At 37.0% G+C, this 22,110-nt stretch overlaps 1 long non-coding RNA gene across 1 annotated transcript in view; it reads right to left on the reverse strand.

The window, feature by feature from the left end:
* LOC140001411 (uncharacterized) overlaps positions 1-22,110 on the reverse strand; it is a 24,628-nt gene continuing 2,518 nt past the window's right edge. Inside the window, exons 2-3 of the long non-coding RNA XR_011806628.1 lie at positions 6,451-6,558; positions 1-195 (exon numbers count right to left, since the gene is read on the reverse strand). This is a non-coding gene — a long non-coding RNA (uncharacterized lncRNA). The remainder of the gene's footprint in view (positions 196-6,450; positions 6,559-22,110) is intronic.

Below are 22,110 nucleotides of genomic sequence, written 5' to 3' on the forward strand. Positions count from 1 at the left end.
TGGAATTAGTCAGACTTCAGCCAGTGCCACTTCAGCCAAGTGTATCCATGCATGACAATGGTTCAGTGTGTAGGACATCGTCATTGCAGCCAAGGACATACCCTTCTTGTGGTCTTCTCAGTTGTCTTCTCAGTTGCTGCTGTCCCTGCTGTCTTTTCACCACTGTGGCCACTCTGCCTCTCTTTCAAAGGAGCACTAGAAGCAGTGACCAGAAACAAAAACAAGGCTCAGATACACTCATCTCTTTTGTGTTTCTGCCTGTAGCTCAGAGCTTAAGTGGAAAGATGACATGGAATAATAACTGTGGTCTAATATATAATTTTTAATGTGTTTGCAATAGCATCTCCTTATAGCCACACCTTTAGAGGCAAACAGGTGCATATCTGTAATTTTGTTTAGCCTCAGAATGCAACATTTGATTAACTATTTCTTTTTTCTTCTTTTTTTTTTTTTTTTTCCTCCCATAATGTATTCCACCTGGTACTTTATTACTTGCATGGATTTAATGTAAATCAAACATGTCCAAAGACCAAAAAGGAAAAAAAAATCTTTAGAAAAGAGCTACCACTGCTTGATTGTTATCTGTCAAATTCAGTTAGTTACAGACTTTTTAATTGGAAGATAGTTCTTGGTATTATGCTTGACCATTCATGCAGAATATTCTCCCTGAATTTTTGCACTGACTGAATAGTAAAAGAACAAAGAATTAGATTTTAAGAGGTTAAATGACAAGCTGTTAATTAGATATACCACAGCCAGACTCACATAATTAATTAATATATCAATCAGACACCTAGTCATTGTTACTCAAAATCCTAGTGGGAGCTTTGTTCTTATTCTGAATATGAAGATATTATTGGACCTTTGAACTTGTTTAAATACATAGCTGCATTACTAATTTTGAGTCAAATATACAGACAACTATCATCACACTATGGGGAATGCTGGCCATATTATTTTAAGAATTGACATAGCCCATGCAAATACAAAACATCTGACTGGCAAATTCAAATTGTCTCACGTTAAAGAAATTTATAAGCCTATGATAGATGACAGCTGAGGATATTAAAATATATAAAGTCTGTTACAAAAAGACATCTATTAATTAATTACTAAGCAGAAATTCAGTGAATACATCATACTATCCCAAACTCAGTTTCTATTAATGCAACAATTATAGATTTGCATTGAATGCTGGAAATGGCAGGTCGATAAAACAGAAAACAGTGGGATGTTTTTGCAAATATTATAGAAACAAACATAGCAATTCACATTTCATCACAGTAACCTTTCAGAAAACTTTCATGTAGGTGTAAACTGAATACGGTCCCACCACTGAAAATGACCTGTGCTTATTGGAGCTAGTACTCCCTTCTCTGTGATTTTTGTCGTAGCACTGTACTGCTGCAGCCTCTGGGAAGGACTTGGAGGTAGCAGACAATGCAAATGCAGATAACAGGAATTGTTCTCAGGAGCTAAGAATTAACTCCTCCATCTTCTGCATATGCATGCTCTGCATGGCATGGAAAGAGTTGCAGCCCCCTTCCTCAGCCAAGTGTTTTTGGAAACCAAGGACTTCAATTTGACCACTTATCAAGCCTTTAATTTGGTTTTCCTCTGCTGACAGCAGTATCCCCTAGGCCTGGCCTTGAGAAACCAGACCTGTGGGAACCCTCTCGCCCCTGGCACACCCTGTGAGTGTGAAACGGGAGGACAGAGAGGTGGAGGCCTGTGGTCGTTTTACTGAGGTGGGCAGTCGAGCTCCACCACAACAGCTCTCTCACTCCCCCTCTCCTCAGAGAGGAAGGGGGAGAAAATACAATACAGAGAACTTGAGGTTTGAGATGAGAAAGGTTTAATTAAAGGGAAAGGGAACAAGAAGAAAAGAATCAAAAGAAACAATAAGTCCGCACAGAAGCACAGAGAGAAGGAAAAAAATATTCTCTACTTCCCATCAACGAGCGGTGTTCGGCCATGTCCTGGGAAGCAGGGCCTCAAAACGAGTAGTGGTTGTTCAGGAGGAACAGCCCCCTCCCCCATGTGAGAGCCTGCCTTTTTACTGCTGAATGTGACATCAGGTGTTATGGAATATCTCTTTGTTTGGTTTAGGTCAGCTGCCCTGGTAATGTCGCCTCCCCATCACTTGCCCACCCCCAGCCTGCTGGCTCTTGGGGGCTTGAAAGGAGTCCTGATGCTGTGCCAGCACTACACAGCAATAGACACAACACTTGAGTGATATCAGTGCTGTTCCAGATACAGCACTGTGTGGGCTGCTGCAGGGAAAAGGTGACTCCAGCTCAGACAGACCCAACACAAGGCCCAGTGAGGGCTGTCATAAGGAACTTCAGCATCTCAGCAGCTGCAATGATACCCAGCTGCTGTGCAGCTGCACCTTGAGCCCCACTCCAAGCCATCTTGCTTTCAACTGTCAGCTGCACCCATGAACAATTACTAAGGGGCTTACAATAAGTAGCTGTGAAAAGCGAACTGTTGTCAGTTTTGCCCTTTAGGGTCCACAGCTCCACTGGAAAAATGGAAAAGCCCTGTTGGCTAGAGAAAGCTGCTCTCCTTGGGGCCACCAGGATCTCCTCCAAATGCTGCATCCGTTCCCCTTCCTTGTGCCTCCCCTCAATCTCCCTGTCCACGGGGACCAACAAAACACTTTGAGCTGGCCCTGTGCCACGGACTTATCCAAAAGTGTCTGCAGCATTGATGCCCGTACTTTTCAAGTGAGAATTAATTGATAAACCAGTCCACTAGCTCTCAGTTAATTTACTTGCAGAACAGATTTAGATCCCAGTAACTAAATGCGACTTGTACGTTACAGGCTATCCAGAGATGTAGATGGTTATGGGATATCCAGAATCAATACCAATTCACAGAGGATGCTACCCAGGGCCTGCTGTTAGGACTTTCATTTCTGGCTTTAATGAAACCTGCATTCTACATTTGGTCAACAAGATTTCTTGCAGCAGTAAACTACACTTTTTACAATGTGTCTCTGCTGTGGGAAAAATAATCCACTCAGCCCCATAGCTTGCTCCTTTGCTATAGAAGGCCCGGGTTATTGGAGTATCTCTACTTACCAGCTGTACAAATAATTTTTCTGTAGTTATTTAATAACTATTAAACTTTCTTAGTGTAAATACATATATTGTGATAAGTATTCAATAAATGAAATGTTAATATTATTCTATATTAAGCAATTTTTTATGAGTGTCTTAGGAATTTAATTGGTCTGGAAAAAAAAAAGATTTTTTTTTCCTCTGTTGCACAGGGCATGAAAACTCAGCTGTTTTCAGTTTCATAAGCTGTGCTTTAAAAATCCAGCTTTCTATATCCCACTTCACACTCATTTTATTGTCCAAGTTCATGTATAAATGAAGGTATCAAATTTGGCATTGATTTAATTTTATTAGAAGATCCCAAAGTCAAAAGGAGGATACCAGAGAACATGTTATGTGGTGTTGAATTATATGTACATTATCTTATCCTTTTTGTTGGTCTTTATAGTGCGAATGCCCATGCGGTGGCTTGACATGCAAGGACCAGAAATGCACTCAGAGAAGACAAACAAAGATGTTCCCCCACTGAGTTTGTCAGGCTTCTCACTCTGGGGAAAAGAATTCAAAGAGAAAGGGTGAGGCCTTCAATCCCCCCCGTGTAACATGGATGGGAAAAGCCCAAATGCAGCAGCACATAGGCAGAGAGCTTGCACTGCTACCAGGACACACAAAAATTGTTGATTCTAAAACAAGGCATCAAAAAGCAACACACTGATATGCTTTCCCTTGGCCGTTCTAGTATCTTCACATCTGTAGTGCCACACCTGCACACATCATTACCAGAAATCTGTGTCAAACTTAGAGTATTCAGAGTAAAGCAGTAAAATTGTTCTAGCAGATGAAAGCTTAAATTATAACAAAAAGGCTATAAGATCAAAACATATATAGTTTGAGTTTAAAAAAAAAAAATGTGTTGGTAGTAATGTGTAAAATTAATTGGCTAATAAAATTGCAATGATGTTGAATATTTATTTAGCAAGCTGCACAAAACAGTAATTAGGAGTAATGGGATATAAAGAGTAAAGATGATGTGTGGGACAGTTATCAGGATGTGTCAAAGCATAACTCATTAGCTTGTGAAAAGCACTAATGATGAACATGGAATATTAACATTTTGCAAATAAAAGGTGTACTTGGCAAAGCACAAAAAACAGTCTCAGGAAAAATTAAGCTTCTCTGACACCACTTTTGTTGTTTTATTTTGTTTTCTGCCATAGCTGTATAAACTATCACTCTGGAAAACACTCAGATTATATGGGTATAAATGAGAGTGATTCAAACTTGTTCTACAGCTAGAAAAGACCTAAGGTGATTGTGACTGTGGATAGTTCTTGTATTCCCATATCTAAATTTAATCAGAAGTGTTTATATACATGTATTTGGGCTTAAAATATTGGGCCTCTGACCCAAGTTATCAGTCACTCCAGTGCCCAGATGAGCTGCCTGCATTTGCCATTTACCAGTCTAGCACTGACAATGACAATTAATGATGGTCGTCTGTGGAAATGAATTGTGACAGAGATATGGTCATGCCCCTGTGGGTCAGGATAGGCACAGTTCTATAAATACTGAGTATTAGAAAAACAACAAGCAAACAAAACAAACAAACAAACAAACAAACAAAAAACACACTGTGGTCTTCTTAGCTTCTCTTCTAGTGTTAGCGTTTTACCAGCAATGAATCAAAAAGAGTAGATGACTATTTTTTCTCCTCCGAATAATGCATTCAGCAGAGATGTTATTTTGAGTACTTCAGTAGAAAGATTCTATTTAAATGATGGGAAATGACAAATGCTAAAATGAATTTTCAAGGAGGAAATGCCTTTTTATGTTTATGAAATGAAATAGCTAACTTTTTTAAAACAATATTTTTTAATTTAAAATTGACAGCAATTGCAGGAAAAAGGTTTAGGAAGAAGGTTAAATAACCCATAAATGAACCCATTTTATACTTCATACTGAAATCAACCAAAACATTCTGATTTATCCCACAATGAATCCTCTATTATTTATGCAGCTTTAATTCTGAATCATTGCCTCCAACAAGGATGTGCAGATTTTTTTCTAACTGAATTTCTCCTGGCATGCAGGCAAGAGCTGATTTTCTGTCTACTAGATCAATCCCTTAAGTAACTTTATCCTTTATCACCTTGAAAAGGGATCAGTGCCAAGCATAAGCCAAGCACTTATTTTCCATAAGTAATAAACTTGTGATTATGGTGATCCTACACAACTCGCTTTGTCTTTTTACATTTATCAAGGGAAAGGCAACACTGATTTATATTTTATTAAACAATGGTGCTGACTGCTTTGTAAACAGAAATGTTCAGATGATCTGAGCACACCTGGGGATATATTCATCACTGGACTTGTAGTATTTTACCATTTTCTGGTGCTATTTTAAGTTATGAGCATATGCAGAAACTGAAACATGGTTTCAGTGGGAAAGTAAGCACTGCAGATTGATGAGAGGCTTGCAGTTTTCTAGTCACTCCCTTAGCATTTTGTTGAGCCTAAATTGGCATACTTTAGCTCCTAAGTGGAGGTGCTATTCAGAAATGAGTTGCAGGGAATGGTTACTACAAATATGCCTAATGTTTACTGCAAGGGATTATTTCACAGGCATTCAGAATCAAATATTGAATATCTAAGGCCTCCTACAAATACTATTGCTGATCTGTACATAGTTGCTTATTTATACCATATAATAAAATAACTGAAGAATATAAGTTTATATAACATAGAAATAGAAATGTTTTCATGGTGCAATTGTATTTTGATTAAATTTCATTGTTGAATTGTTTCACTATTTGTTTAAAGTGCAAAGAATGAAAACAAAGAAACAACAACAGAAAAATTAAATCAAAACAAAAACAAAAAACCCACACCAGCTGTCCTTCGGCATCTGCTAATAAAAATCTATGTCTTAGAGTAAATCATAAAAAGTAATCTGCCTACTAACTGCAAATTAACCACAGAGCTATAGCTTTAGGATGATGTATACAGGAATAAAAATCATCAAATAGCACTCCACAACCAAGGGCTTGAAGTAAATCAGCATTTTTAATGCATAGAATGATACACAGTGGTCAGTTCAGCACTGGTGCAGGAATTTCCTTTTGTTTCTGCAATGAGGCGTTTAAAACATTCTCAGTCAGAGCAGCCATAGGGCTCAATAACCTTTGGTTTTGACCTAATGTATTCCCGGTCCTTGGTAGCAATGCAGAGAGTTAGAACAATAAATTTAGGAGAGGAGCACACCTTGTGCCTCAGCCTGCACGTACTGCTTGTCAACATCTCAGAGAAATGTCAGCATGTGAGTATTTTATCAGGCTGTGTGCACGCACATGTGTGTTAGCAAATAATCTAGTAACAGCAGACATACCGTAATTATGCCTGAGCTGATTAAACTTCCAGGAATAAATGACTACTTTTCCTGCAATGGTTACTTCCATCATGATTCAAAGCTCAGTGCTGGGATTCAGTAGGAGTCCTGCAATTTAATAGAGAAAGGATTGCATCTTTAAGTACATAAAATACTTTGCTAATTGCTGCTTGATGTTCTGGCATTTAGAGACCACACACACTGCCACATTATGGAACCACCAGCAGCTCTGACTGCGATGGATTCTGTTCAGACAGGTACTGCTACTATGAGGCTGTATCCTTTGGTGGCTAATAGTAGTCCCATGCTCATGAGTGTCCTTGCTGCAGAAGTCAAAAGTGTGGTTTGAGAGCTCCAGCTAGAGCTCACTACTCTCTGATCACCTCTAAGAAACTTCCCCATGAAAGCAAAACTTCCTCAGCTTGTTTCCAGCCATGCAGGTTCACACAGAGGATCAGCAAGAATCAAGGTTGAACCTTCCTCAGGTCATGCCACGATGCGATGCCTTTCAAAGGACCAAAAGCAGTGGAGAATAAAACCTTAGCATGGAAGCCAAGAGGACTGGCCTCTACCTCTTTAGTGCATTCCCCAGCAGTGTATCAAATGGGGCAAAAATTCTCAGGAGGCTTATTTAGAAATGAACACAGTAGCAGTGCTTTCATACTTACAGAGGGTCTTTACTGCAGACCTCAAAGCACAGGGAAACCCTCACTACACAGAGAAAGAGCATTCTATGGACCAGCCTTGAAATGAAATGTTTTCAGTTTACCAGCCTCTTCCTATAATATAACCACTAGACAAAAAATAACAGTCTTCTTTATAGTCTGCGCACTTTTACAGCATAGCAATGACTTGTACCTAGAGCTGTTGCTGTGTTTTGTTAGGAATTCTCACCAAACCCAAACGATAAAAATTCCTTCTGCTGGTAGTCTTAAAATACATGACATAGCTTGTATCACTGAGCTGCGGGAAGAGAAGCAAAAGGAACTGCAGTATTTCTGTGCTGCTGAACTCATGGCAGAGTTCAGTCCTAGGCTGATGTTTGGCCTTTGCCCAGGTTTTTGGAGTCTTCCCTTTAATTTTGCTGCAAGTGCCAGAGGGAGATAGGAGTGATGTGCACGGACAGAAGGATCTTGTGCTTACAAATATTGTTTTTCAAAAAAACAGAGCTTATGAACAGTATTTCTGAAATATATTACATACCTTGAAGTTTTATGGATCCCCAATGTGCTTTATTTTAAGATTAGTAGGCCCCTTTCAGGCAGGGACTATAAGAACTGTGAAAAGTGAGCATTTTATTTTGAAAGTCTTTTTTTTTTTTAGTTTATTTTTTATTTATTTTTATTGTTTAAAGTGACCAGCTATTAGGAGAAACATTTTGGAAGAAGCTTAGACATTACTTTAATCAAGATTTATGAAATTATTTTTGTTCTAAAGGTTTGCATGAGATACAGCAGTGAAGATAGGAGAAATAATAACCAGTTTACATTTAAATATCCACTTTCTCCCCTGGAGGGATTCCAGAGTACTTTACAAGCCATCAGGCTTAGTATGCCACAGGGACCACTTGTCTGAAATGCTGCCTCCTCTGGGGTGGAGCCAAGCAGGCATTTTCCTACCGGTACTAGCAAAATGTAATGCATTGGCACAGAAACTAAGAGAGAGATACCTTCTCTGGCTAAAACTGGTTAAGAGAAGTTGTGGTACAGCATTCCTCATCTGTCTATACATCAGATTTAATGCCCTGCAGTTACACTGTCCTTGAGCCCAAGGACAGCCCTCCTGCCCAGAAGGTGCTCACCTGCCTGTGGCAGTGAGGGTTGTTCCCACGCCATGGTGCTGCAGGCCCTCAGCTTCTTTGGAGATAAATTCTGACAGGTCCTTTTACTGCGAGAAACCTCCTACATGATCTTCCTCAATCTGTGCCTCAAAATCCCATCCCAAAAGTACTTCCCTGTGCCTACCCCTTTTTGTGCTCAGACTACATAGTTTCTAAGACTTAGGGGACAAATCTGAACATTACCTATACCAGAGAGATGATTTTCCTCCAAAAGCTCTATGACATATAAATGTCTTGACTATGTTCCTAAAATGCTTCCTATTCCTATGGCTGAATCTTCTTATTAAATATGAACCTCAGCTCCCTTCAGCCCTTTCGATCTCAATAGTTGCCAAAGAAGTTTCTGTATCACTTCATTACATTGCATTAAACCTCCTTGTGGTTACTGTGAGTGACAAGAATGTGCACTGGGACATTGGTGTATTGGACAATCCCTGTTTCAGTGAGGTAACTCAAATCCCATCTGCCTAGGGCCAGACTGGATTGCTGTCTGTAAGGAGATGGACTCCCACCAGTGGGTGGACAGGTATCAACCTGCTTTCTCTGCCTATTAAGATCATTGTAAACAATTTTCCTTCCAATGAAAGACTCTGACATTTTCATATTTCTCCTAAAACCCACTGGAGTACATCTGTTTCTAAATTTATGGGGAAGAAAAATATGAAGACTTTTAGACATTTTAGAAAGTTCTACGATTTATCAAAATGCTTTCTTATTGGAGTCAAGGTGGTTCATGTTGTCACTGTAAATATAACATACAATGATACCATTTAAATCAAACTTAAAAAAAAATAATTGAATAATGCAATGTTGAAAAGAAAGCAAAATAAAAATAGAATCAAAACAAAAATAAAGAAAATTAAATGCTGTTTAAAACTGTTGAAAATGTCTTTCAACTTAACCTTCTAGTGTTTACGAAATGTTTTTTTTTCAGTTAAAACAAACAAACAAACAAAAATCCACACCTGTTTCATCATAGTTTTTTCCTCTCCATAGCTCCTCTTAGTTAGAACTCCAGATAGTAGTTGCTTTCTAGCACATTCCAGTATGGGTGAGAGACTTTGAATGTCTTCCAGAAAAAGCTTACTTTGAGGGGTCTGCTTCCCAGTCATCTCCAAAACTCTTTGGGAATTATCACAAACAGCAAGAAATTCAGAACTGATTAAACAGTGTAACTTATGTAAGGGAAAAAATTGTTTTTGCTTTTGATAATTACTTTCTTATCTCAAAGTATTGTATGCAATTGATTTACATCTGTAGAGGATTCTGGTCACCAATGTGAGCCTTTAATGGAAATGAGCAGCATTGCTTGTTGAATTCTGCATTTTTTTATGTAGTGAAAAAATACAAGTGAGCAGCACAGTGTGAAGAGTTGAAGACAGGTCTGCTTGCCTGCACCTCACGTGACTACCTACTTACAAATGAGGTGCAGGGCTTGATATGCTCAGGTTGCATCCCTGCAGCTAAATTAATCCAACCCAAGGAGTTATCCACTGCCCTGATGCAGAATAGAAAATATTTTTGCTGATCAGGGCCAGCCCTTTTTAAGTAGGCTCTGGGGTAGCTTTGCCTAGGTAGTAACCTTGCTGTAATATACTGTAATATATATATATATATTTGATATATATATGATATATATATATATATATATATATATATATATATTTTTTTTTTTTCTTTTCCTGTGAGATTTTTTTTTCCAGTGAAATTTAATTCAAATGTGCACTGAATTGTGCTGCATGCCACTTAATCGGACTTTTAATAATCTAGTACTGAGGTTATTGCATTTCAAGCCCTGGAATATATCAGGACTTTTATCTGTCACTGATGAACAGAGCAGGTGGAGGTGCAACCCTGTAAGTGTGGGGTGGAAACAGTCCTGGCATGGACTGCACACAATTTTGTCTTGAGAATTCAGCTGGTTCACTGTAAAAGAAATCCCAAAAGTAAGCTAATATTTATGCAATACAGGCAGTAAGGGCACAGGATCCAGTGCCTGCAGTGAACTCAGGAGGTAAATTATTTGGTAGTGTAGACATGCCCTAAAAAGAAAAAAATTACACGGTTAAGGGTATTTGCCTGTTACATGATCATCAGAATGGAAAGGAATTGCTGACAAAGTTACTATGGAGTGTATTTTAGTTATCATTCATGTAGTTTTCTACATTTCCATAATAAAGTTCTTGCTCTTTCACACATAGACTCGGTGCTTATGAATGATGAAATACTGCTTACTGAGAATACCATAGGGATGTAATTTCTGATCCCATTTGTGTTTCTTAGGTTCAAGAGGAATGTTTTCTGTTTGAACTAGTTCCCTTTGACTGCTGTCAGCATATAGCAGAAGGCTTCCCAGTCTTCAATCAAACACAGCATTCTGCCATTCCACTAGTTACTGGAGATGATGTGAAAGTTAGGTGTCATTGTGAACAGGTCATCTAAAATGCTGGTGGAGAAACTTGTTCAAATCAGCACTGCAGATGTATGTTAGCTATAAAGGAAGATTAGAGCACTGATTTAGACCGCATACTTAAATTTTAGAAAGTTAAGGGAAATGAATGATGACTTGATAGGATTGTGCTCTTGGGAAAAGTAACATAAACTTCCATAAGTACTTTCTTATGTAAAACATTTAAGTAAATATGTAGCTGTAAGTTTATATAACTATGGAAAGCATGACATTTTCCAACATATAAATTGGTCTGAAACCGTTGATTAACTAAATCCCTCTTACAAATTTATCACAGAAGCTTCAAAGTGTAACTTCATTAACAATTTTCCCTAATTTATTAAGAATATTTGGGGACTGGAGATATGGAAAAATCATATATTTCCCCATGGTATTGCCAAGAGCACGTCTACATAGCAAATAGCAAAACAGCTGTAATGATAAAGAAGAATTTCTGTGGGATTTTAGATATCTTTTTCTATGATTTCAAACAATGATAAAAAGAATCTATTCTATTACTTCCTTTGCCGCTTTAAACTGTAAGGTTCAATTCTTTTGGGTCACTTTACCTGCTTTTAAATATTTGGGCATAGCAATCTGCTATATAGATCATATATAACGGTGAACTATTTAATGATTCAAGCATCCATAAACACATGTGGATTTCAATCCAAGTCAGCTAGGCATGAAGTAAATATTCAGCTTGAGATATCCCTGCATGTACCTTACCTACAGTGTTACAGAACATGTTAAAGTGAGGACTGCGTCCACTATGCTATTTCTAACCTTCAGAGCATTACCTTGGACTGATGTTGGCCTCAGGCTGGACAAAGGCCATGACCAAATTCAAGTACTATGATTTATTTACACGAGAGGCAAAGAATGTGACTTTTCAATTAAAGCCATTCCTTACAGAGCTGCAGGATCTCATTTACTTGGAATGCAAAGCCTTTTCCTAGTGAACTAAACTCCTCCAGAGTTAGGGAATGCATTTAGCATTCTGTAATACTGTATGTCACTCTGGTTTTATCACATATCTGTGCTTCCTCCTGAAGAGTTAGGTGGCATCTGTGAATTCTTATTCAGGTGTCAAGTCTATATGGCTTGATCCAAAATTTAGCAAAATGCTGGTCTGTGTTTCCAAGCTAAAGGGACTGATTCTAATCTCACTTGAAACTTTGTGTTTATGAAGTTAATCTTAATTTGTACTCACAGCTGTGATTACTCCCTCTCAACTACCTACTCCCAAGACTGCAAACTCATGCAGAAGTCTTGAATCCATTTTTGCACAAATCATCAGTCACTCTAAATTTCCTCAAGGTAAGATTCTGCATTAAAAAAAAAAAAATCCCTCTCGCATATATTTTTCTATTCACTTGGAGTCACACCCATGCTAATCCAAAGAACAGCAATTTTCCTCTATGGAGTTAATGGAGTTAAACTGATGCAATGACATTAAAGAGAGACTCAAGTACATCTTCCTGCAGGATAAAAGGGAAGTAAGTCAGTGGGTTTGGTTTAAGATCAAAATCTGGCTTAAAAAATCACCCTTCAGTGAACTTTTCCCACTCACTCATTCCTTCACTTCCTTCAGACCCTTTATAAGCAGCTTTGGATATACATGTATGCGGGAGTCAAAAACTATTATTATTATTATTGTTGTTTTTGTTGTTATTTTCCTTTGGCAACTGAAATTAAAGCTACCAGGTGGAAGTGATGCTGCTGACTAAGCAAGTATCCTCACAGGCTAAAGTGTCTCAAAGAAATAAGTCCTGCAGAAGGGAATCAATGATAAGCAGCAGTCCTTCATCCCCTGCAGGCATCCCCTGTCATTCAATTACACCCAAGAGCATTTGGCAAGGAGCAGAAAGCTACTGCCTTAATTCTGCCCACAAGTAAATTCAGCCCAGAATCTGAATTACTGTCTTGAGTCCAAATCTGAATGAAACACGTAGATTTTTTCCTGTACGTCTTTATTGATAAATTATTTCATTGAAGTCTCAAGAAAACAGAGCGACTCTTTTCTTACCCATGAATCTCTCCCAAGAAATAAGCACATAGTTCCAGAGGGTGGCTTAGTTAGGTTGAAGAACCAGAGATTTAGCTCCTAACTAAAAAGAAAATGTGTTCACCACCTCAGCTAATATTTCTACCACTAACAAGAGAGATTTCACAGAGGGCCTGTGATCTTCATTAACTAACTGACAGGCAGAGAGGGTCAGGAGACAACTACCTAAAAAATAAATAAATAAAATGCTGTTGATTATAATACAGAAAGACCATTCTGCTCTATCTAGCTCTATGAATGGCCTTATAATCAGGTTAGAAAATCACTTTTAGCAGGCTAGAGCACAGCTTTAACCTCCCTCAGTGTTAACTGGACAACAACAGATGGAGCAGATGGAGCAGTGTCAGAGGCTGTGGGAGCAATTGGGATGTTGAAGTTGAAGAGTCCCTCAGGCAAAAAAAAAATAAAAATCTAAGTGTAGTTTAAATCTTGGGATTTCATTCAAGCTTAGCTGAACTTTTAATTCATGTGGTCCAATGGTCCATGTGGTTTTGAACTCTAAAAACAGGTTTGCAACAACTACTGTGCTGCTTCAGTGTGCAGCCAAATCATTCCTCCTGCTTTGGTGACAGACAATCCAGGCAGATGATTTATTTGCTTTTGCAATTTTTCACTCCAGATTTTAGCAGTGCATTAAAAAAAAAGCACATTCCTCATAATTCAGAATGTATTGAAATTTGCCATCTGCTTCCCTCTAAGTATCTATAGGGTTTGCTTGACATCTGGAGCCCATTACTTTTGGCATTGGCTAATCCACAGCCCCACGCTTTTGACTCCCCTTTTCCTTGATATTGGCATTGTTCTCTACACTTGTGAAACAAAGGCTCCCTATCACTTCACAATCACTTTTAACCTTTTGGGCATCATCAAAATGTGCATCTAGAGTGTGAAACTGTGTATCAACAAGAATATGAATCTTTTCTTCACACTACAGAGAGGAGCAGGAGTACTGGCAGATGAATCCTCTACTCCAGAAATGTTGGCAGTTGAGACAAAATACCATGAAGTGGATAAGAAAGATATATGCTGGGATAACTGCTGCACCCCCATCTGGCACACACTGCACTCTATGCACCAGCTGGTGGGAGATCAGCATCTATCATAGAAACACTTAAGATGCCTATTAAGCTTTTGGCATAGGCAACGGGGACTGTTGTCTTTCTCCTGCTCTGTGGGATACATTTGCAGTTTCAGCCCATTTTCTTGGAGAAAAACATCCACATGGCAAAACTGTGGGTGCAGTAACACCCAGAGGGAGTATCTGGATAGAGCCCAAGGACTGAATGGCAGCTCTAGTTACCATACTGTCTCCAGCTCTTCCACGCCACCTTGGGAAGTGTTCTGCTGCATCTCCAGACCTCCAGCAGCCTGCCTGCCATGCATCCTCTCCACTGATACAAGCCTGAGGGACCTTGTGTATAGCCCTGTGTCACACTCAAGTGCCAGCATCCTCTTCCTGCACGTGGGAGAAAGAACAGATTTGCACTTGCACACATCAGGTTCTTTTTACAGCCCAGTGTTGGTGGACATGGAATAGCTACAGAAACCACTTTTTCTCTTTTAATATTGCCTTTCCTACATATTTGATATATAATGGTAATACAGTGCAGAGAGGCATATACTCCTTGAATTATTGTCAATCAAAGGTAAATCACGCAGTAAATTCAACAGTGACACAAATGACAAATAATTTTAAAGGAAAAGAGAACCAGGACTTTGCTGCCTACTCAGTACTTTTCCAGGAGACAGACAAAGAACTTCATATTCTTCTGCTGTCAGTCTTGCACCTTTTATGAGCGCTGACTTAACTAAGAAATTTTAAAACACAAGAGTACACTGATAAATATAGCAGCTATTTTATCTGCAGAAAAGCAGTGCATATTTCATGTAGCCTGTTTAATGTTGTTTTATCTATACTCACTGACTCTTCTAGGCTTTCCTCTCTCCCTTTTCCTTCCTTTCATTCCAGAGGGCTAAAATGTTTGTTGAGAGAAAATGTGGTACAAAGAGAAGTACTGGATTGTCATGTGACATCACTGTAAGCAACTCTTAATCCTATGGTTAATTAGCATATCCTGCTGTTCTAACATTTCTTAAAGAAAATAAATAAAAAAATCAGATACCTTAGCAACTGGATATTAAAAATTGTGTTGTACCAAAATGATTTGTGCTCAAATACTTCCTATTTAGACCTTTTGAAAAAACATGTAAATCCTTTCACAACTAAGCCACAGGAAGGCGTTACTCTTATTCTGAACTGATTACAATAATCTGTGTAATGAGATAACAGTAGCCAGGTGTTTATTTACTGTAAAACATTTTTTTTTTTTTTCCTCATATTTTTCAATCATATTGTATTTATCATTGATCCAATTACATATCTAGTATCAACTATGCTAAACATAATTCCTGCTAGGTCTCAGTCTGTGATTGGTAATGAATACCTTCCACATGAAATAGTTGTTTTTCTATTGTAACAAAATTTAGGTATTCAGTTTTAAGATATGAACACCAACTGTGTGTCACAAAACAGTGCACAACTCCCTATGAAAAATTCTTCTGTGGTCCCATTCAATAAGAAAATACCTTAAAGCAATACAAATGCACTTTATATAGCTACAAAACCCCTTTCATTTAAAAATATATTGTAAAAATGGAGGCCTCTATTCTGAATGTTATCTATGTAAAGGTTGTATGAAAGTAATTGTTGCTAAAATGAGGATATTTTTTACCTAATAACTTCATTTTGTTTTGCAAGTGAAAACTGCCATGTTCATAAAGGACACAGTCACAAAGTTGTGGTGTTCTGCCCTTGGCAAGCTATGAAAGAAATTCAAGCAGCCAAGGACTACAGAGTTATGTACTTCCCAAAAGCATCTTTCTGCTGGGTTTGTGGAGGCCCAGTGTCATTACCATGGGGAATTGCACTGTTTCAGGCCATACCATGGGTTTCAGAATTGTTTTTACATGAAACAGTTTTCATTAATGACATTACAATAAAAGTAAATGGAAATTCATATACATCCCTGTGACAACACAACTGATCATGAAGAGAAATCTATGATGTCTTCATTGTCATGTTACATATATATGAGAGAACATATTCAAATAAAATTTGTCTTTACTAGGGAATTGTGTTGATTTAAGGGTAATGATAAATATAAGGAGAAAACCTGTTACACCAGTATTCAAGGGTTTATACAGCTACATGTCTTCCAGCCTGTGATATAAAATAAGTGATATCAATGTAAGACCCAATCCATTTACTAGCAGATATACAGCAGTAAGTGTATAAGAACTAACACATCATACAGGCACTGACATTTTTATGGCTTTCACCACATGATCCAGGCCCAAAACACTGCTTATATCTGATGATCTGCATATTAGTACATCAAAAGGTACTAAAAGGTACTAAAGCTTCATTAATTTTAAATAGATTACATAATTATTTTGCATTATATAGATACAGGTACTGGGGAAAAAAAAGGCAGTATGAATTTTCTTGCATAGTGGTTTAGGGTAACTTTTTAGAATATCATGTCCCAGTTACTACTTTCCACTATGTCACACCTGCTTATGCCATTTATGACATGTTCCACCAGACAACTGTAATGCAAAGTGACTTATCTAGTGTAACACAAAGTGAGACATTAACAAATGTATAAATAGCTTTGGGAGGGAATCAGATTTAGCAAGCAAATTTTGATTACATCAGTCAGTTCAGATTTCGAAAGACTTTTAGTCAGTTTGCCACAGAACTCTATATGTTTGCATTATTCAGAGAAATTTAATATGAATTACAAGATGAAAAACGCAAAGAGACATTCTGCTACCACTCTGTGTCAGAATATGCTAAGGAAACATGGGAGCTTTACTTACGGACATTACATAGCAAAATCAAAGAATAAAAAAACTAAGTATCTAGAGATTTATGGCACTGAACAGGTCATGGCCCAGTCCTGAAAATACTTAAATCTATGAATATTTTAAAATATTACCAGTTAACACATTTTATAAAATTATGTCAGTCATTCTGCTTATGTTGAAGACACTATTCAGACAAATGCATTTAAGTGTGTATGGACAATGAACAACTAGACTTCTAGGCTTTCTATTGCCTAATATTTTTCACCTTAAATTCATTAAAAAAAATCATTTAATAATTAGGAAAATAAAATTAAGTTTAGAGGAAAGGAAAAACATGAAAAAATGCTAAATTTTTAAAGAAATATTGTACAGGAATATAGTTTGTCTAGATCAAATGAATATTCATAATTATATGGTTACTTTACTTGCATTTTTTTTTTTATTTGCAACACAACATTCTCCACATTTCTAGAATAAATGGTAATAAATAATTTTCCACTGTATGTTTCACTCAATAATCTTCTCTTCAAAAAAATTTGTTTCATTGACAAAAAGAAAAACTTCCCATGAATAATACCTTAAGAAAATAGATAAAATTAATCAGAATGAAATTCAGGTAAGGTAAATATAGATATATTGTCTCATATTAGTTCCATGATATAACTGGAAACTTTTATATTACTGCCTCCTGATTTAACACTTGTTAATTGTGTGATACTACTACTTCCTTTGCATAGTTTTGGATGAAAAATATGTAATACTTTTAGAGCTCTTCCTTGATTACTCCAATGTGCTTTACAGGAAAACATAAATTCTGTCAGTAAATGTATGGGAAGCCAGCAAGTCTATTCAGATTTGAAGTAATTTTGAAATATTTTTAATTTATGTAACATGGCATTGGTATTTCCATCTACTGAAAATTATATTTCTGCAATGAACTACTCAAAAGTGACTCACAATGGAAGGAAGAGGTAGAAGGTGCACTTAGCAAAATTTTGGCATTTTAATTTCTGAGATATATTTCAAGGCAAAAAGAAGGAATGTTTCTGGAATCATTAACAGAGCCTGGTTTTTGAAACAGGATTGCACAGATAAATTTCAAAAGAGATTTGAATATAGATTAACATTAGATTATATAGAATATATTATATATTATATAGAATATAATATAATCTATAGATTAATATAGGAATATAGATTAATAGAGTAAGAAAAAAAGAACAGGTTTAAATATTCTTTGTACCTACAGACATTTCTGATTTACCAGTATGTTTGTGTTTAGCAAATAGAAGCTAGGTTAAAGAGAGACCAGCATCCCTCTTGGAAGCAAAAGATCAGCTTTACAGCATCTTTTTTTATCTATCAACAACATTTAGTACATATGCAATAAAATAGAGAATCAGACCAGGTTAAAGTAAAGCACAACGTTTTATAATTAAAAATTAACATTGGGTTAATTTAACATTTTCTAATGATTTTCTCTTTTGTAGCTTCATAGGATTAGTTGACTGTCTGTGGCATGCATACTACAGTTCAGATACATAACACAATCATTAATTTCCAAAGAATAACAACAATTGACTTGATTAGCAGATGCAACTGTGAAATAGGTTTACAACTGATGAATCACAGAATCATAGAATCATAGAATCATAGAATGGTTTGGGTTGGAAGAGACCTTAAAGATCATCTTGTTCCCTGCCATGGGCAGGGACACCACCTCCCACTAGACCAGGCTTCCCAAAGCTTCATCCAACCTGGGCCTGAATACTTCCAGTCATCACCAACTTGTCTAACAAACCATGTTCAGTGCCGTGCTACCCCCAAGATGAAGAATTTATTCCTTATATTTAATCTAAATCTGCCTTCTTTCATTTTAAAGCTACTACCCCTTTTCCTACCTCTACATGCCCTTGTAAGAAATCCTTTCCAGTTTTCTTGTACCCTTTAGGCACAGGAAGGCTGCTATAAGACTTCCCGGAGTCTTCCCCAGGCTGAACATCAATGAAAATTTTCAAGACACTAGAAAATAATTACTGTAAAAAGGAATGAAAACCAAAAATTAAATACATTTATAGAGGCCAAAGCCACTATGAAGAACTGAGCTCAAAGCAGTTAAAATATTACCTTGGTTTCTAAAAATTTCAGTTTTGACCATTTTTTTTCACTCCATCACCCAGAACAAAACTACCTTTTAGATCTTAAAAGAGATTTTTTACTTTTTTGTCATCTTTAAAATATTGCTGAAATAACACCAGAAAACTCTGAGAGGAAAATGCATAATGGCTTACATTTTGCCATACATTTGTAAAAGCTTCAGTTTTGACAAGTATTTACCACCTGAAAAGGAAAAAAAAAAAAAAAAAAAGAACATTTATAATTCTTCTGATTTATCCATTCTTTTTTGGTGGTGATTTTTTTTTTTTTCATACTAAGATTCCTCCCACATTCTTCTGCATTGCAGAATCTTTCCAAGTCTAAGAATTTTTCTAAGTTGAGCCATTCTTTGATATAATGGGGAAAATAAATTTTCCTAGGAAATTCCTTAAATATATTGTTCCAGTTATTCAGGTTGCCTAAGTATTTTCATAGGAAAAATTCTTGTGTACTTTCAGGTGTTTGAAGGTAGAAATGAAGAGCTCGTGCTTGCTATAGTTACAAAGTTCATGCCATAGGAGTTACATTGTACCTCTGGGTCATGAGATACCTTCTATACAGTCATTTCACACCATCTTCTCTTAGTTACAGATCCCATGGGTTTCAGACAGGGTAGACACAAGAAATGGTTCTAGATGATACTGATACAGCAAAAACAATGCTGAAGATTAATCTGAAGCTCCATCATTTCCAAAATCCATCCCCAGCCCAATTCTAAAGAGCTAAAAAGGAAAGAAATAAAATATAAATACAAAACCAGGTTTTGCCTGAAGAGAACAATATCTATTTATTACCTTGGAATTTAAAATGACAAACAAAAAAGTGATGAATCTTTAAAATTGCTGAAATATGATTTAGGTAAGGAATATATGATCCCCAACTGCAGATAATGACTTGGAGTCATTCCTCTTTATTTCAAACACTGACCTGAGGGAGCCAAGTTAGGAAATAAGTTGTTTGATATTCCATTTCTTGGGAGGACACTTACAGAGGGTTGCTTAGCTTTCAGGTGGACTCCGAAGAGCACAGATGACAACAGAACAAGCATGGTCCCAATTAAAGTAGGGTATAATGAAACCAGCCTCCTACAATAAGATTCAGAGTTGACATTTGCTGGTAAAATGGTGACAATGATAAAGACTTTTCTTCTACCAGCTCTGAAGATGGGGCTGCAGTAGCCAGAAAGAGCAAAATGTCAGGGTATGATTCATTTCAAACCACCAGAAATATGAGGAAAAAATGTGGCATAATTTACAATGGAATACTAATCTATTGTTTTGCTCTGCCTGGAATGTTTTCTAGTTCATTCTTAAGGAGGGGTGTAATTAAGTGTCCTCATGTTTCATAGTAATGGAGATAGCGGACTGATTAGATTATGTTTGTGTGTTTCTGTAGAGGCAGAGGCACAAAGCCAGCAGGAAAAATATGAAACCAAAATGCAACAAATCTGAAAAGCTATGATACTGTACAGGCATTTCTGGCATGGAAAGCATCCTTGGCACTGCCTGGAAAGAGCCTAAGAACCACATGGAGGGGAGTGGCTTCTTGGCTTTGTTCCTACTGTGTTGGCAGAAGCAGGGTTTTGTCTGGAATTTCTGTAAATAGGCAAGGTTTCATTCAAAAGCAGATACTTCCGATTATCATTTTTTCATCTTCATGGAAATAATCCCTGAATCCCCCTGAATTTTGGTAAAATTGCAAAGTCAAAGGAGGTAAAGTATCTTCCTATTCATGTATGTTTAATTACACATTCATACACTTCACATTTTATTGAAACTGCTACATCCATAATTTATTTTAATCTGTATACTTAATACAACTAAAATGCTATTACTGAATCATTTCCTCTGTAAAATTTAAAACCCTTCTACTGTTACTTTTTAAAGCACATTGAGGCCCAGGGCACTGTATCATAACCTTTAGATTTCTTTAACACATTCAGACGGGAATTGGAAACGCTTTCATAGCTATATTTGCTGTTAAACACTAACCTAATATTATAGCTGAGTATACAAATAGCTACAGAGAATAAATTTTCGTGTGCTTTTTTTGAAGAGGATGATTGTAAGAAACAATTTGCTGTTAAGGCACAGACTTCATATTTATAAAGTAGACGTGCTTACAGTTATTTATTTAAGTATCTTAGCAATAAAAATACAATGCTGCATTATTCCCATTGACCTATTTCACCATCATACTGTTTTACATAGTGTTTCTGTAAAATGGTCTAAAACAAAAAGCTTCACAAACAGACATGAATACATGTATATGTAGCAACATCTGGTTAGTTATTGCTGTTCTTTGATATGGTACAGGTAATAGGAGCAAGACAAATGATTTTTTAAGCAGTTTAGTACAATTACACTGCCAAAAGAATCATACATTATAATAAGGTGAACACTTAGAAAAAAATATGTTAAACTCAACAAATGCAGTTCAAGAGTCATACAAAGTTGATGAAGAGCCCCATCTTTTAAGATAAAAGCATGTTACATTTCTGATTTTGAAATATACTGAAATAGTACTGGATGCATTTTATCTCATGTTTCAATATATTCCTTAGAAATGGTAAAATAACTCAGAGCAGCGTCCAAAACTTTAGGCAACTTTATTAAAAGACAGAAAAGGTAGCACAGGTTGCAAAATGAGCTGTTTATTTCCCATCAAATCCTTGACTCTCCAGGGAAAACATAACCCCATTCACTTCCAAACCTCCCCAAAGTACACTTCAAACTGGAAATAGGCTGTGGTGTTTGACAACAGGCACAGCTCAAATTTAAGTGCTGCATGGCTTTACTATCCTCGTCTGCTTAGCTGCCCTGTGGGAATTCCTAAGCAAATGCATCCATCTGATGCTGCCTGACACTGCCCAGTGGGAAGGCTGGCATAGACAACTCTGCCATGTGCCACTTCAGACAAATGCTCTTCTTCTCTGGCTTGGATCTACACCTGTGGTGGCATTTGTATAGCACGATCAACATTACTGATTTCAAATCTAGCAATTTAGTCCAGGTAAGGCTAAAAAATACAGAGCTCTGTATTGGCTCAATGGTGCAGCTGACCAAAAACTATCCCTTGCAGAAAATACCCTCCCTTGTGCTGGAAGCATTCTGGTGGTGCTGTTGCACTTTGCTGGAAAAAAAAACAAAAACAAAAACAAAAACAAACAAACAAACAAACAAACAAACAAAAAAACCCTCTCATTTCCAGCTAAATGAGAATGCTTTACAAGGCATTTCTCATTCATGGTAACAGTAGGAGAGAAATCAATAGCAT

The sequence above is a fragment of the Anas platyrhynchos genome, chromosome 1 (assembly GCF_047663525.1).
Source record: "Anas platyrhynchos isolate ZD024472 breed Pekin duck chromosome 1, IASCAAS_PekinDuck_T2T, whole genome shotgun sequence".
NCBI lineage: Eukaryota > Metazoa > Chordata > Aves > Anseriformes > Anatidae > Anas > Anas platyrhynchos.